The following is a 15,224-nucleotide window of genomic DNA, read 5'->3' as shown; positions in this document are numbered from 1 at the left end:
CTCTGTAGGTAACTCAGAAAAATCTGCCAATTTACGTGCGTGATCCTCAGATATGTACGCAACTTTCATTCAATTTGGGAATTTTCATCTGAGCAAGTCTGGTGCCACTTTAAAATTCGTGTTTACGAACTGTTCTGTTTTGACAGATTCTGCCTTTTATTTCGTATTGCCTCTTTTGCTATGTTGGATGAATTTCTTTGTTCCATTAATGTCCAGTAGCTTTGTGCAATGTCCAGAAGTGTTAAGAATGATTATGTCACCTCTGAACATGTAAATTTTTATTGTGCACTAACCCTCTAATGAGTTGTTTTGAGTTTGGTGTGGAGGAAGTTTTCAAGGATCAAGAGAGGGAAATGATGCAATACGATCAAGGAGAGTGAAAGCTCTAAGCTTGGGGATGCCCCGGTGGTTCACCCCTGCATATTTTAAGAAGACTCAAGCGTCTAAGCTTGGGGATGCCTTGGGCATCCCCTTCTTCATCGATAACATTATCAGGTTCCTCACCTGAAACTATATTTTTATTCCATCACATTTTATGTGCTTTGCTTGGAGCGTCGGTTTGTTTTTGTTTTTGTTTTTGTTTTTGTTTGAATAAAATGGATCCTAGCATTCATTGTGTGGGAGAGAGACACGCTCCGCTGTTGCATATGGACAAATATGTCCTTAAGGCTTTACTCATAGTATTCATGGCGAAGGTTGAATCTTCTTCGTTAGATTGTTATATGGTTGGAATCGGGAAATGCTACATGTAGTAATTCTAAAATGTCTTGAATAATTTGATACTTGGCAATTGTTGTGCTCATGTTTAATCTCTTGCATCATATACTTTGAACCCATTAATGAAGAAATACATAGAGCTTGCTAAAATTTGGTTTGCATATTTGGTCTCTCTAAAGTCTAGATAATTTCTAGTATTGAGTTTTGAACAACAAGGAAGACGGTGTAGAGTCTTATAATGTTTACAATATGTATTTTATGTGAGTTTTGCTGCACCGGTTCATCCTTGTGTTTGTTTCAAATAACCTTGCTAGCCTAAACCTTGTATCGAGAGGGAATACTTCTCATGCATCCAAAATCCTTGAGCCAACCACTATGCCATTTGTGTCCACCATACCTACCTACTACATGGTATTTCTCCGCCATTCCAAAGTAAATTGCTTGAGTGCTACCTTTAAATTTCCATCATTCGCCTTTGCAATATATAGCTCATGGGACAAAATAGCCTTAAAAACTATTGTGGTATTGAATATGTACTTATGCACTTTATCTCTTATTAAGTTGCTTGTTGTGCGATAACCATGTTCCTGGGGACGCCATCAACTACTCTTTGTTGAATATCATGTGAGTTGCTATGCATGTCCGTCTTGTCTGAAGTAAGGGAGATTTACCACTCATTTAATGGTTAGAGCATGCATACTGTTAGAGAAGAACATTGGGTTGCTAACTAAAGCCATGAATCATGGTGGAAGTTTCAGTTTTGGACATATATCCTCAATCTCATATGAGAACATTAATTGTTGCTACATGCTTATGCATTAAAGAGGAGTCCATTATCTGTTGTCTATGTTGTCCCGGTATGGATGTCTAAGTTGAGAATAATCAAAAGCGAGAAATCCAAATGCGAGCTTTCTCCTTAGACCTTTGTACAGGCGGCATAGAGGTACCCCTTTGTGACACTTGGTTAAAACATGTGTATTGCGATGACAATCCCGGTAATCCAAGCTAATTAGGACAAGGTGCGGGCACTATTAGTATACTATGCATGAGGCTTGCAACTTGTAAGATATAATTTACATGATACATATGCTTTATTACTACCGTTGACAAAATTGTTTCTTGTTTTCAAAACCAAAGCTCTAGCACAAATATAGCAATCAATGCTTCCTCTGCGAAGGGCCATTCTTTTACCTTTTATGTTGAGTCAGTTCACCTATTTCTCTCCATCTCAAGAAGCAAACACTTGTGTGAACCGTGCATTGATTCCTACATACTTGCATATTGCACTTGTTATATTACTTTGCATTGACAACTATCCATGAGATATACATGTTATAAGTTGAAAGCAACCGCTGAAACTTAATCTTCCTTTGTGTTGCTTCAATACCTTTACTTTGATTTATTGCTTTATGAGTTAACTCTTATGCAAGACTTATTGATGCTTGTCTTGAAAGTACTATTCATGAAAAGTCTTTGCTTTATGATTCATTTGTTTACTCATGTCATTACCATTGTTTTGATTGCTGCATTCATTACATATGCTTACAATAGTATGATCAAGGTTATGATGGCATGTCACTCCGGAAATTATCTTTGTTATCGTTTACTCGCTCGGGACGAGCGAGAACTAAGCTTGGGGATGCCGATACGTCTCCGACGTATCGATAATTTCTTATGTTCCATGCCACATTATTGATGATATCTACATGTTTTATGCATACTTTATGTCATATTTATGCGTTTTCCGGAACTAACCTATTGACGAGATGCCGAAAGGCCGCTTGTCGTTTTCTGCTGTTTTTGGTTTCGTAAATCCTAGTAAGGAAATATTTTCGAAATCGGACGAAATCAACACCGAAGATCTTATAATTCCCGGAAGCTTCCAGAGCACCGGAGAAAGGCCAGAGGGGAGCCAGGGGGCCCCACCCCACAGGGCGGCGCGGCCCAGGGGGGGCGCGCCCCCCTAGTGTGTGGGTCCCCTGTGGCCCCTCCGACTCCGCCTCTTCGCCTATTTAGTCATCCCTGACCTAAAACCTCGACCACGTTGGACGAAACCAGAGAAAACCTTCCAGAGCCGCCATCGCGAAGCCAAGATCTGGGGGACAGGAGTCTCTGTTCCGGCACGCCGCCGGGACGGGGAAGTGCCCCCGGAAGGCTTCTCCATCAACACCACCGCCATCTTCACCAACGCTGTTGTCTCCCATGAGGAGGGAGTAGTTCTCCATCGAGGCTCGGGGCTGTACCGGTAGCTATGTGGTTCATCTCTCTCCTATGTACTTCAATACAATAATCTCATGAGCTGCCTTACATGATTGAGATTCATATGATGATGCTTGTAATCTAGATGTCATTATGCTAGTCAAGTGGATTTTACTTATGTGATCTCCTGGAGACTCCTTGTCCCACGTGTGTAAAGGTGACGAGTGTGTGCACCGTGTGGGTCTCTTAGGCTATATTTCACAGAATACTTATTCGCGTTATGAATGGCATAGTGAAGTGCTTATTTATATCTCTTTATGATTGCAATGTGTTTTGTATCACAATATATCTGCGTGCTACTCTAGTGATGTTATTAAAGTAGTTTATTCCTCCCGCACGGTGTAATGGTGACAAGTGTGTGCATCGTGTAGTACTTGGCGTAGGCTATGATTGTGATCTCTTGTAGATTATGAAGTTAACTATTGCTATGATGGTATTGATGTGATCTATGCCTCCTTTCGTAGTGTGAAGGTGATAGTGTGCATGCTATGTTAGTACTTGGTTTGGTTATGTTGATCTGTCATGCACTCTAAGGTTACTTAAATATGAACATTGAATATTGTGGAGCTTGTTAACTCCGGCATTGAGGGTTCGTGTAATCCTACACAGTTAGTGGTGTTCATCATCCAACAAGAGGGTGTAGAGTCTAGCATCTATTTATTTATTCTGTTATGTGATCAATGTTGAGAGTGTCCACTAGTGAAAGTATGATCCCTAGGCCTTGTTCCTAAATATCGCTATCGCTGCTTGTTTACTGTTCTGTTACATGTTTACTTCCTGCAATATTACTACCATCAACTGCACGCCAACAAGCACTTTTCTGGCGCCGTTACTACTGCTCATACTTATTCATACCACCTGTATTTCACTATCTCTTCGCCGAACTAGTGCACCTATTAGGTGTGTTGGGGACACAAGAGACTTCTTGCTTTGTGGTTGCAGGGTTGCTTGAGAGGGATATCTTTGACCTCTTCCTCCCCGAGTTCGATAAATCTTGGGTGATCCACTTAAGGGAAACTTGCTGCTGTTCTACAAACCTCTGCTCTTGGAGGCCCAACACTGTCTACAAGAATAGAAGCACCCGTAGACATCACAGACCTGCCTCAGCGTCAGCAAGGCCTTCGCGTGCTTCATCCCCATGAATTTCAAGAAGAGTCAGTGCGTCGAGAAGCTCGTCGCCTTCAGGACCATCCACTTCATAGTCTTGATGAGTTCTCCCTGAAGACAAACAAAGGGTAGCTCGTAAATAACATGCTCGGAAAATATGAAGTAACCCGAGAAAAACAGCAGGGATCAAAGCACTTACTAACAAAACGTCAACTCTGCGACTCCAGGCGAGTGAGGATCTCTGTTTCTCGAGCAGATTGTTGTTCTATATTCTCGCTCAAAGTAGTTTCCGCATCATGAAGTCTTTTTCGAAGATCTTCGACGGCGGCAGCATCGGCTTCAGCTTTCTTACGGGTCTTTTCGCTCTGCTCCAACTTGGTAGCAAGAGCGTTAGCACGCTTATTGGCTTCCGCAAGCTCTCCTGGCAAAATAAGCGACAATCAAATGATTATGACAAAAATAGTGGAGTACATGCAACAAAGGAGGCGGATGAAGATAGTACCTTCCAGCTTTTTGGTATGATCACGAAACCCGACGAATTGGGTACTGATAACCCACAAGTATAGGGGATCGCAACAGTCTTCGAGGGAAGTAAAACCCAAATTTATTGATTCGACACAAGGGGAGGTAAAGAATACTTATAAGCCTTAACAACTGAGTTGTCAATTCAGTCGCACTCGGAAAAGCACTAGTAACAGGGGTGATGTGAAAGCAGAAGTAATATGAGAGCAGAGTAGTAACAGTAACACGAGCAGAGTAGCAGTAATATGAGAGCAATGGCACCAGAAAATAGTTGATACTACTTCCAATGTCATGTAGAACGAGTATATGATCATAAGAGATGGACCGGGGTTCCCAGCTATCTACACTAGTGGCAACTCTCCAATAACCAGTGTTGGGTGAACAAATTACAGTTGGGCAATTGATAGGATTGAAATAGCATTAAGACAGAACATCAAGTCTATTAATAATGTAGGCATGTTTCCCATATATAGTCATACGTGCTCGCAATGAGAAACTTGTACAACATCTTTTGTCCTACCAGCCAGGTGGCAGCTGGGCCTCTAGGGAATCTACTCGGATATTAAGGTACTCCTTTTAATAGAGCACCGGAGCAAAGCATTAACACTCCGTGAAAACATGTGATCCTCATATCTAAGCCTTTCCCTCCAGCTTGTCCCAATTTCCGTCACTTTGGGGCCTTTGGTTCCGGACATAGACATGTGCATACAACTTGTAGATACAATCTAAGCAATAAGTATAGAGCTTAAATCTAAGATCATGCCACTCGGGCCCTAGTGACAAGCATTAAACATAACAAGATTGCAAGCAACAATAACTTCACAAACTTTATAGATAGACAATCATAACGTAACAATCCATCGGATCCCAACAAACACAACACCGATTACATCGATGAATCTCAATCATGTAAGGCAGCTCATGAGATCATTGTATTGAAGTACATAGGGGAGAGAATACCAACTAGCTACAGCTAGAACCCGTAGTCCATGGGGGAACTACTCACGGAGCATGATGGAGGCGGTGGCGTCGATGGAGATGGCTTCCGGGGGCACTTCCCCGTCCCGGCAGGGTGCCGGAACAGCTGTCCCCCGAATTGGAGTTTCGCGATGGTGGCGGCGCCCCTGGAGTCTTTCTGGAGTTTCGTCAATTGGTCTTGCGTTTTTAGGTCGAAAGGGCTTAAATAGGCGAAGAGGCGGCGCAGGAGGGGCAACAGGGTGCCCTCCCCATAGGCCGGCGCGGCCAGGGGCTGGCCCGCGCGGCCCTATGGTGTGGGGGCCCCAGTGCCTCCCTCCGACTCCCCTTCGGTGTCCTGGTCCGTCTCGGTGAATTATGATGTTTGGTCTTCGTTTCGTCGAATTCCGAGAATATTGCCCGAACAGCCTTTCCGGAACCAAAAACGAGCAGAAACGAGAACCGGCACTTCGGCATCTTGTTAATAGGTTAGTTCCGGAAAATGCATAAAAACATTATAAAGTGCAAGCAAAACATGTAAGTATTATCATAAAACAAGCATGGAACATCAGAAATTATAGGTACGTTGGAGACGTATCAGGTACCGAGACGGATAAATTCCTTCATTAAAGGCTGAAGAGAGGACCAAAAGAAAAAGAAGTCAATATAGCCAGTCTAGACTCGACAACATATCGCAAGAAACAAAGGAGAGATGAAAATACTGAAAGGCTCGGAACATGAACAAAAGAGAGAAGACTGAAACACTTACGTCATCTAATGAAGGTGTCGAAGAGCTACCAGGGAACATGATAGGTTCCTTGGATGGCTCGACCCTTGCCCTCTTTGGTGAAGGGGCACGGGGGCTTGCAGGTGGAGTCGAATGCTCGACGTTTTGCTGAGGAGGCGAAGTTTCATCCCCATCATGCTGAGCTTCGGACACAACTAAAGTACGCGACGTACTCGTTCGAGCAGCCGCATCAATAGGTTGTTCTTCTTCCTCGTCACCACTACAATAAAAATGGCGACAGTATAAGAAGAAAAAAAAGATAAAAAACGTCAAAGAGCAAAAAAGTAAGGAGTAAGGAGTAACTTACGAGCTGACGAGGGCATCGGTGTATTGATTGAAAGCTGCCTTCCCATCTGAAGGATCAGTTTCTTCGGCTTGGGAGGTGCCGGAATCTTTGACTTCACTCCTTTTCCTCTTGTTCCTTGGAGAAACAGGAGGAAGGGAGTGTGTCGAAGCACTGGCTTCAGACTCAGCATCTTTTTCAGAAGAAGCCGCGGATCTGTGGGAACCCGCGACTTCACCTGTCGTGGCGCGAGGTGCCTTGGTTGTCATCATCGACAACGGTACGGTCTTCAACTTCTCCACCCTCAGGAAGAGGAGGAAGAGAAGTGAGAGAGGGATGGTTCTGAGAAAAAGAAAGAGTGTCGATAAAAAAGAGAGAAGGAAGTTATGCAAAAGACTAGCAAGACAGTAGTCGACAAATAATAAAACTTAAGGAGACAATATAGCAACCAAACAGACAAATTACCTCGGGAAGGGGATTGGCGCCACTATATGGCGCAATACGGCAAGAAGTTGGAATGCTGTCCTTCTTGCTTAGCTTTGACATCCTTTGGATCAATTTCTCCAAGTCCTTCACAGGAAGGTCCTTGGAAATTCTCTCGACATCTTCATTACCAGCATACATCCAAAGGTGATTTTTGCGAGCTTGCAGAGGCTGCACTCTAATCCTAAGGAAGTACGCTGTGATCTGGATACCCGACAATTCCTTGCCGTGGGTGTTCTGGAGCTCACGGATGCGAGTCATCAGCGCCTCTGTCGCCGATTTCTCTTCTTCGGTAGCTTCAGCATCCCAGGATCAGCGGCGAAGAATCTTGTTTTTTCCGTCAAAAGGAGCAATGTTGTACTCCACTGAATCAGAGCTCTCCTCATGTATATAGAGCCATATCTTGCGCCACCCTTGGACAGAATCGGGGAATTTGACGTCGAAGTATTCGACATCAGGACGAACACAGATAACGACGCCGCCGATGTTATAGGCGACGCCGTGGGCGCCATTACGGCGGATGCAGAAAATGCGCTTCCACAAAGCCCAATTAGGATGGACTCCGAGGAAGCACTCACACAGTGTGATAAAAATCGACACGTGGAGAATGGAATTGGGCGTCAGCTGATGTAGCTGAAGCCCATAAACAAAAAGAAGACCACGGAGAAACTCGTGGATGGGGGGAGAAAGACCGCGGATGAGATGGTCAACAAAACTGACCCGATACTCCATTGGAGGTGATGGGTAGCTTTCCTCGGAGGGGAAGCGCAGCGTGTTCTCCTTCTTGGTGAACCCCAGCTTCTTTAGCAGGTTCATATCTTGATTGGAGATCTTGGATCTCTCCCACTTCAGATCTTCGGCGGCTATCTTCGACTCCGGAGTGATGTGCCTAGTCAAACGGATGCGAGGCGGCATCAATGAGCTTGGTGGCAAAGGGTGAGAGTATGGATGAGCGCTTGAAGCAAGGAGAGCAATGGAGGATCTTGCAGCGGAGAAGCAGAGGTGCGGCGTGAGCGAAAGGATTAGAGGAGGAAGACGATACCTTTATATAGAGGTGCGGTGAACCGTCGCGCCGTTGGATCGAAAGATTGCGGGACAGATGGTGTACACGTGGACAAGGGGTAAAAAGTAATTTCATATAGACAAGAAAGTACAGCAGCTACAGTACGTGCGCGAGGAAAAGCGGAGGACGTGTGTCCCCCACTTGCACGACGTGTTAAACTGGTACGAAATTTGGGCCCACAAGACAGAGGGGGAGAAGATCTCGCGTTTTCCTGATATAGTGATCGTGGCTATCGTCAGCAATGATGTCACCTGGGCAAGAGAAAATCTCGGATACGAAGGTTTGTAAGAATGGCGGCAGCAGAAGATTGTTTCGAGAGCTTTTGAACAAATACAAGTTTTTGCCCAAATGCTCGGGGGCTACTTTGGAAAAAAGAAAAATTCGAGTATGACAAAATAGAAATGTCGAGAGCCTATGACCAAATGCAAGCATTTGCTCATAGCCTCGGGGGCTACTCCCATCGGGAGCGCTGGTCGCGCACCCGATAAATATAAAAAGTTCGAGACAGAATGAAAATACATTGACATGAGGCAATAAAGTGTTGAGCCTACAACCAAGCACAAGTTCTTGGTTGTAGCCTCGGGGGCTACTCCCATCGGGCACGCTCCCGATGAAATTGTAAAGAAAAAGAGAGAAAGAAAGAAAGAAGAAAAAAGAAAAAGTGAGCATATTTCGAGTTATACAAATAACTCTACATATACTCCCATCGGGAAGGCAAAATAAGTCATACATTGACTCGATAAAATGTGCTATTCCAGCAGCCGAAAAAGCACTCGATAATATATTCTCAGAGCGCCAAAGTAGCGAATAATCTCCGAATGCCGCAAAACATTGCGAAGGTAAGACCCCGGATCCGTTACGTGCGGCGTAGCGCCGTCTCCGACGTCGGTTTGCTACTTTTTTCCGTATCAACGGATACGAAGAAAAATCCTAACGGACGCGTTAGGTACCCGATAAAATATGACCGGGACTCGACGGAATGGTAAGACCTTAAGCGGCGCCCGTCGAAGTTTACATCGGTATCCCGAGATCATGTCCGGGGACGTGATCTTGAAGTAGGTTTTTGCGGATTGCCACTAGAGCAGTTAACTAGTACCTGATCCGTCAGATGAACTAGCCCCAACTACCATTATCCCTGTACAATATAGAATTGCGTATCTAAAGATATGTGATGAATTCAGCAGATATGTTGAATGATTAAAGTTGGAGATTTTCCATGACTCTGCGATTCAAGCAAAATCTCGGGGGGCTACTGACATAGGCATCCCCAATGGGTCTGCCGAAGATGGTACCCGGGGTTTACTAAAGGCACACGACCCAAAGAATAAGAAGATTCGGAAGCCCAAGATGCTATTAAGGAAAGCTAGAGTTGTATTAGGAAACGATACTTGTAATCTTGCGGGATGGGTCAGAAACCCTCCCGGACTCTGTAAACTTGTGTATTACGAAACCCTCGGCTCCACCTCCTATATAAGGGGGAGTCGAGGGACAAAGAAAGGATCGAATTTACTGTCAACACAATCCTAGTTTTATATTCGTCGAGTACTTTTCGGCTGAAACCTTCGAGATCTACTTGCCCTCTACATCCAACTAAACCCTAGTCTACAATCCGTAGGCATTGACAAGTTAATACCTTGTCAGCTACTGTTCCATAGTGATTTATTCCGGATGATTCTAGAATCTTCTACAACCTTCCATAAATTCACCGGACCACTCCAAACTTGGAATGTGACTTCTCATATACGAATCTTATTCTCCCACTACTAGAAATCCCCAAATTTCTGACGGTGAAACTTAATAGCCGACGGCCTGTCGGCTAATATGATAATAACCGACAGTAGCTTTAAAGCCGACGGTTATCAGCAAACTCTCGGGTATGACTTCAAATAACCGACGTTATATTCAATTGCACGAGGGGATGTTACCAACGCTCGGCTATCTAATCAATGGCCGACGGTTTATACTAATATCCGACAGCCATGTTGCCACTCTCGGCTATGTCGTGTAATGGCCGACGGTCAAAACGATAACTCTCGTCTATTCTTGGTAATGGCCGAGGCTACAAATGTTACCGTCGGTTATAGTGAGGACATCAAAAGGCTAATAATACTTGTCTAATCATGGAGTCGATCGACATGTTAAACCATAGGTTAATGATATAAGTAAATAAGATTTGCAACATATAAAGGAGTCTTATTTTATGTCCATTAATTTTTCAATATTGTTGGCATCAAAATTTAGAATATGCTTGACATCCTTGTCTAGGTATGAGCTACAAATATACATGAGTACTCAAATATTTATTTTCGTTGCATTTAGGGGTCTTTTCTATGCATATATAGTTAAAATTGAGTTATGTCCCGTAAATAGTTAGGAATACCTTCAATTTAAGGTAAATAGGAGGCAGTTTATAGGTGATAGCCAACCAGCCACTGTTCCTATAATTTCTGCAAAGTGCCATTAAAATTACACACCCTGCCCAGGCTCAAAGCTCAGGTGTATAATCTTGTAAATTCGTAGTATTTATTTAGTTTGTTGTTTAATTTATCTCATATTGTAGATAAATGATTTGATTTTTTTTGAGAATTCAACACTTTATTGATTAACCAATAACTTTACATTGATTTTTTTTGGTAACGAACCTAGCTACGCCCGCGCGCAAATGGTTGAAATAATTCCCACGACGCGGGAGATTTGGACGCGTCGGTGAAAAATAAACCGCGTGCACAGATCATGTCCCCAGTCTTCACCTCCACTACTCACGAATCACGATCCCTCCCATTTGTCTTCCTCGTGCGACCTCCAGATCATGTCCTCGACCAACCTCGCGACCCACAAGTTGCCCGAGCCCAGGGTCATGAGGCGAGCGTCCGTCGATGCTGCAGATGAGCTCGTCCAACATGTGCCGTAACGCCGGCGTCTCATGGTCGAGGTCGGCGGCGCACAACCCCCGTTTGATTCGGGCGAGAAGCCAAACCAGAGGCGCGTTCAGGACAATGACGGGATGGACCGTCCGGTGGTGTGCCCACTGGACAAAGGACGGACCCGCTGCCTATTAGCATAAGGAGGCCGGAGCACGCCGAGTCTCCAAATCCTCCAGCCAGGTAGCTCGTCTCTACTAAGGGCTCCTTTGATTTAAAGGATAGAAAAAACATAGGAATATGAAAGGTATAGGATTGGAATGGCATGACTACTTCAATCCTATAGGAAGATGAAGTTTGTTTGATTGTAGCAAAGCGAATTTTTCCAGTGAGGTATGAAGTCTAATGTTTTTTCCTATAGGAATTACACTACAAGATTCCTATGGGAATTTTTCCTATAGGATATGTTCCTATGAATCAAATAACATGTATAGGAAATTTTCCCATAGGAACCAAATCCTACACAATTCCTATGCAAATCCTTTGAATCAAAGGAGCCCTAATTCTTCGTTTGTGGTTTGTCTCCTCTAAGTCTGTTCTTTTCATGGTGCTGCAAGATCAGATCGACGGTGGATGTGTCTGGCACATGCTATCTTTTTCAACTGCTAATCAATCGGCCTCTCATCTTGGTCTACCTACAAATCTCATATTCATCTTTTCCATCTACTAATCAATTGTTGTATGGTTTTCTAAATTAGGGCAGATTTCAGTAATTGGAGCCAATACCCATGGTGTGCAGCGGCCACGACAACAGGATCAAAGCCTTGGTAGGTGTGGGTTCCTGATAACAAATAAAAGCAGATTTAGTTGGTAGTTCTTCTCCCCGTCTCTCTCTGTTCATGTCTCAGTATCTCTGTTTCCGTTTCTTTGTAAGGATGCGGTGATCGACAGCGACGAGTGTGATCTGACGAGGGCACCTGTGTCTCTTGGAGGCGTCGGACCCGGAGTTTATTCCTCCGCTGGCACGAGCCTAGACGTCACTCCACCCCCAACTATCTTAGCTGCTACCGTATCAGTCCGCCAAGGGCGCTACGTGCGCCAGATCCAGTCAAAGGTTGCTTCTAAGACACTGGACGCTAGATCTTGTAATTGTGATCACATATTTTTTGCAATCGTTAATTGCATCTTGTGAAATCTCTGGACGTTGAATTTATTTGGCTCTTTATATCAATGTTTTGTATTCTCCAATGTGTACGAAATTTTGGGTGACACGAAGTGTAATAAATAAAAATATAAATACAACAACAGAGATTTATAAATTGCAGGCAACATAGCTGAAATATAACAGCAGGAACGGAAAAAAAAAAGAGTGAATGGGAAAACAAAATGGGCCTAATCTACATGGTCGGAAATTTCGAAATAGACATAGTCAGTAATCATAATAACCTACAGTTTGTTGGTACACTTGGTTAAATTAACTACGACGGGAAAACTGCACAGTCCAGTATTACGAAAATCGACGGGAGGAAATAACCCTCAGATAAATTATACCCGATGGGAAACTATCGGCTATTGACCAGAACATACTCGACAGCTCATCGTCGGATTATTACCGTGGGAAAAGATATTAGCCGACCGTACCGTCGGCTACTAGGGTAATGGCCGACCGAGCATAGCCGACGGGAGATGGCCGACGGTGTACTGTCGGATACAAGTGTATCCGAGGGTCAACTAAAATATCCGACGGTAAATGGACCCTCGGCTAAAAGGGGATATCTAGTAGTGTTCGAACCATTCCGGAACCTGATGTCCTGGATCCCATCCGAGACTCTGAACAGTATTCGAACTCCATTCCATATTTCATATCTACTTAAAACAACATCGAACCTTAAGTGTGTCACCCTACGGTTCGTGAACTATGCAGACATGATCGAGACACTTCTCCAATCAATAACCAATAGCGTGACCTGGAGATATATAATGGCTCCCACATACGATGACTTCATGATCGAATGAACCATTTACATACGATACCGATTCCATTTGCCTCGCGATATTTTACTTACCGAAATTTGATCGTCGGTATCTCCGTACCTAGTTCAACCTTGTTACCGATAAGTACTCTTTACTCGTATCGTGATATGACATCCCTTGTGAGCCAGTCACATGCTTGCAAGCTAATTGGATGACATTCCACCGAGAGAGTCCAGAGTATATCTATCCGTCATTTGGATGGACAAATCACACTATTGATCCACACGCTTCAACCTATACTTTCCGAACAATTCATTCCACCTTTAAAACAATCCATTTATGAAGTAGTGTTTGGTGTCATCAAAGCATCCATTCGGTGTAGGCGATTAACATGATCTCATGGTCGAAGGGTTAAGTTACTTGTATCTTAAACCTTGAAGCACAACGATTTTAATGACTTGATCATATCCTACGCTTACTATGGGTGTATGTCCATCATATCATTCACCTAATGATATGATCTTGTTATTAATAACATCAAATATTCATGATCAGGAAACCATGATCATCTATTAATCAACAAGCTAGTTTAACAAGAGGCTTACTAGGGACTCCTTTATATTTACAAAACACACAAGTATTAATGTTTCCGGTTAATACAATTATAACATGAGATGTAAACATTTATCATTAACACTAAGATATAACAACAAACACTTTTATTAATACCTCTTGGGCATCAAGAAATGGCCTTTTTATTTATTTTGTATCGGGCCCACGGCTTTTAAGCATGTTTGCATATGGCTCAGGATGAAGATGTGGGGAATGATGTTTCTCCGGAGCAGATTGCTCCGAGGAATCATGGTGATTCACTATCTCAGCCAACGGCTAGAAGTGTTCAATTTGTTGATGCAGCCTGAAAGAAGCGACCAAATGGACAATCCTCTAAAGCAGGAGTTGGAATACACATCACCTGGAAGTAGGGCCAACACATAATTGATGTTTTTATTTCAGCCAAGACATCTCCAGTTTCTACGCCAATTGAGGCGGAGGCGGAAGGGCTACTCATTGCAGCCAACATTGCTTCTTCGCTTCTTTTGCAGGACCCTTACTTCTTCACTGATAACCTGGGTTTAGCAAAAGCGCGCATGGAGGTGCTGATCCAAGTATCTTGTGGGAAATTAGAAGACATGCTGTGCAATTTCAGGAATCACTGCAGCTGCTTCGTCCAAGGATTTTTCACATAAAAAGATCTCTGAATGTACTTGCTCACAAGTGTGCACAACAGGCAAAAACTCTAGCCAGAGTTGCGCCTCTTTGCTCTTGCAACAATTCTACTCATACATCATCCTCGTGTCCTGTTTCTATAGCGATCAGCAGGTTGCTACCAGCAGGAACAATATTTGTATCTGTACAATGTCTATGAGTAATGAAAATTAGGGTGCTCAGCATCCTACCCTTGTTCAAAAAAAAAAAGCTAGACACTGCCGGCGATGGCGCACATGGTAATGGCCTTCGTGACTATACCAATTTAGTCCTCCTCCCCCCCTATTCCCGGCAGATGCACTATAAATTTCAAGAGCCATGGCGTTGTCTTCCACCAAAACATTTTATTGTTTCCCTCAATTCCCTTTGACACCTACCAAGGCATGGAGAGCCACTATGAGTTGACGAAGGCGCATGGTGGGAAGGGCGGTTTCGTGTAGGCTGCACCTATTGATGTTGTTGTTCATGGCCATGGCCCGATCACCATCTTGGGCAGCAGCAGGCCTGACGCTGCAAGCACATCGTGGAGGCTTGCTAGGAAGCAACTGGTGGACAATGAATGTATAGAAGATGAGCGTGCCCCGACCATCGTCAATATGTGTAAAGCTCGGGGCCTATCACGGGCCCGCCTCGTGGCTGACGGCGTGTTCCTCTTCGTGATTTCCATCACCTCGAAGCAGTTGTTGAGCTACATGAAAGAACGTTTGGAAGCTCGATCAGGGGCACCGTTGTCGTCGTGGTGAACGAGCAGATGCCATAGGATGGCTTAAGTTGGGGCCGAATGGACGTATGAGGATTCGGGGGAGGGTTTGCGATTAGATGGGAAGAACTTCCGGATGCTTTCCTCAAGAACACAACCAAAGGCCGGTATGCAAGAAGAGAGACAAGAGGAAGAACTCTTTACTAGATCGCTAGCTTCATTGATCTCAACATGGTTACAAGTTTCTC

Source organism: Lolium rigidum, chromosome 3 (genome assembly GCF_022539505.1).
Source record: "Lolium rigidum isolate FL_2022 chromosome 3, APGP_CSIRO_Lrig_0.1, whole genome shotgun sequence".
NCBI lineage: Eukaryota > Viridiplantae > Streptophyta > Magnoliopsida > Poales > Poaceae > Lolium > Lolium rigidum.
This window is presented reverse-complemented; position numbering follows the sequence as displayed.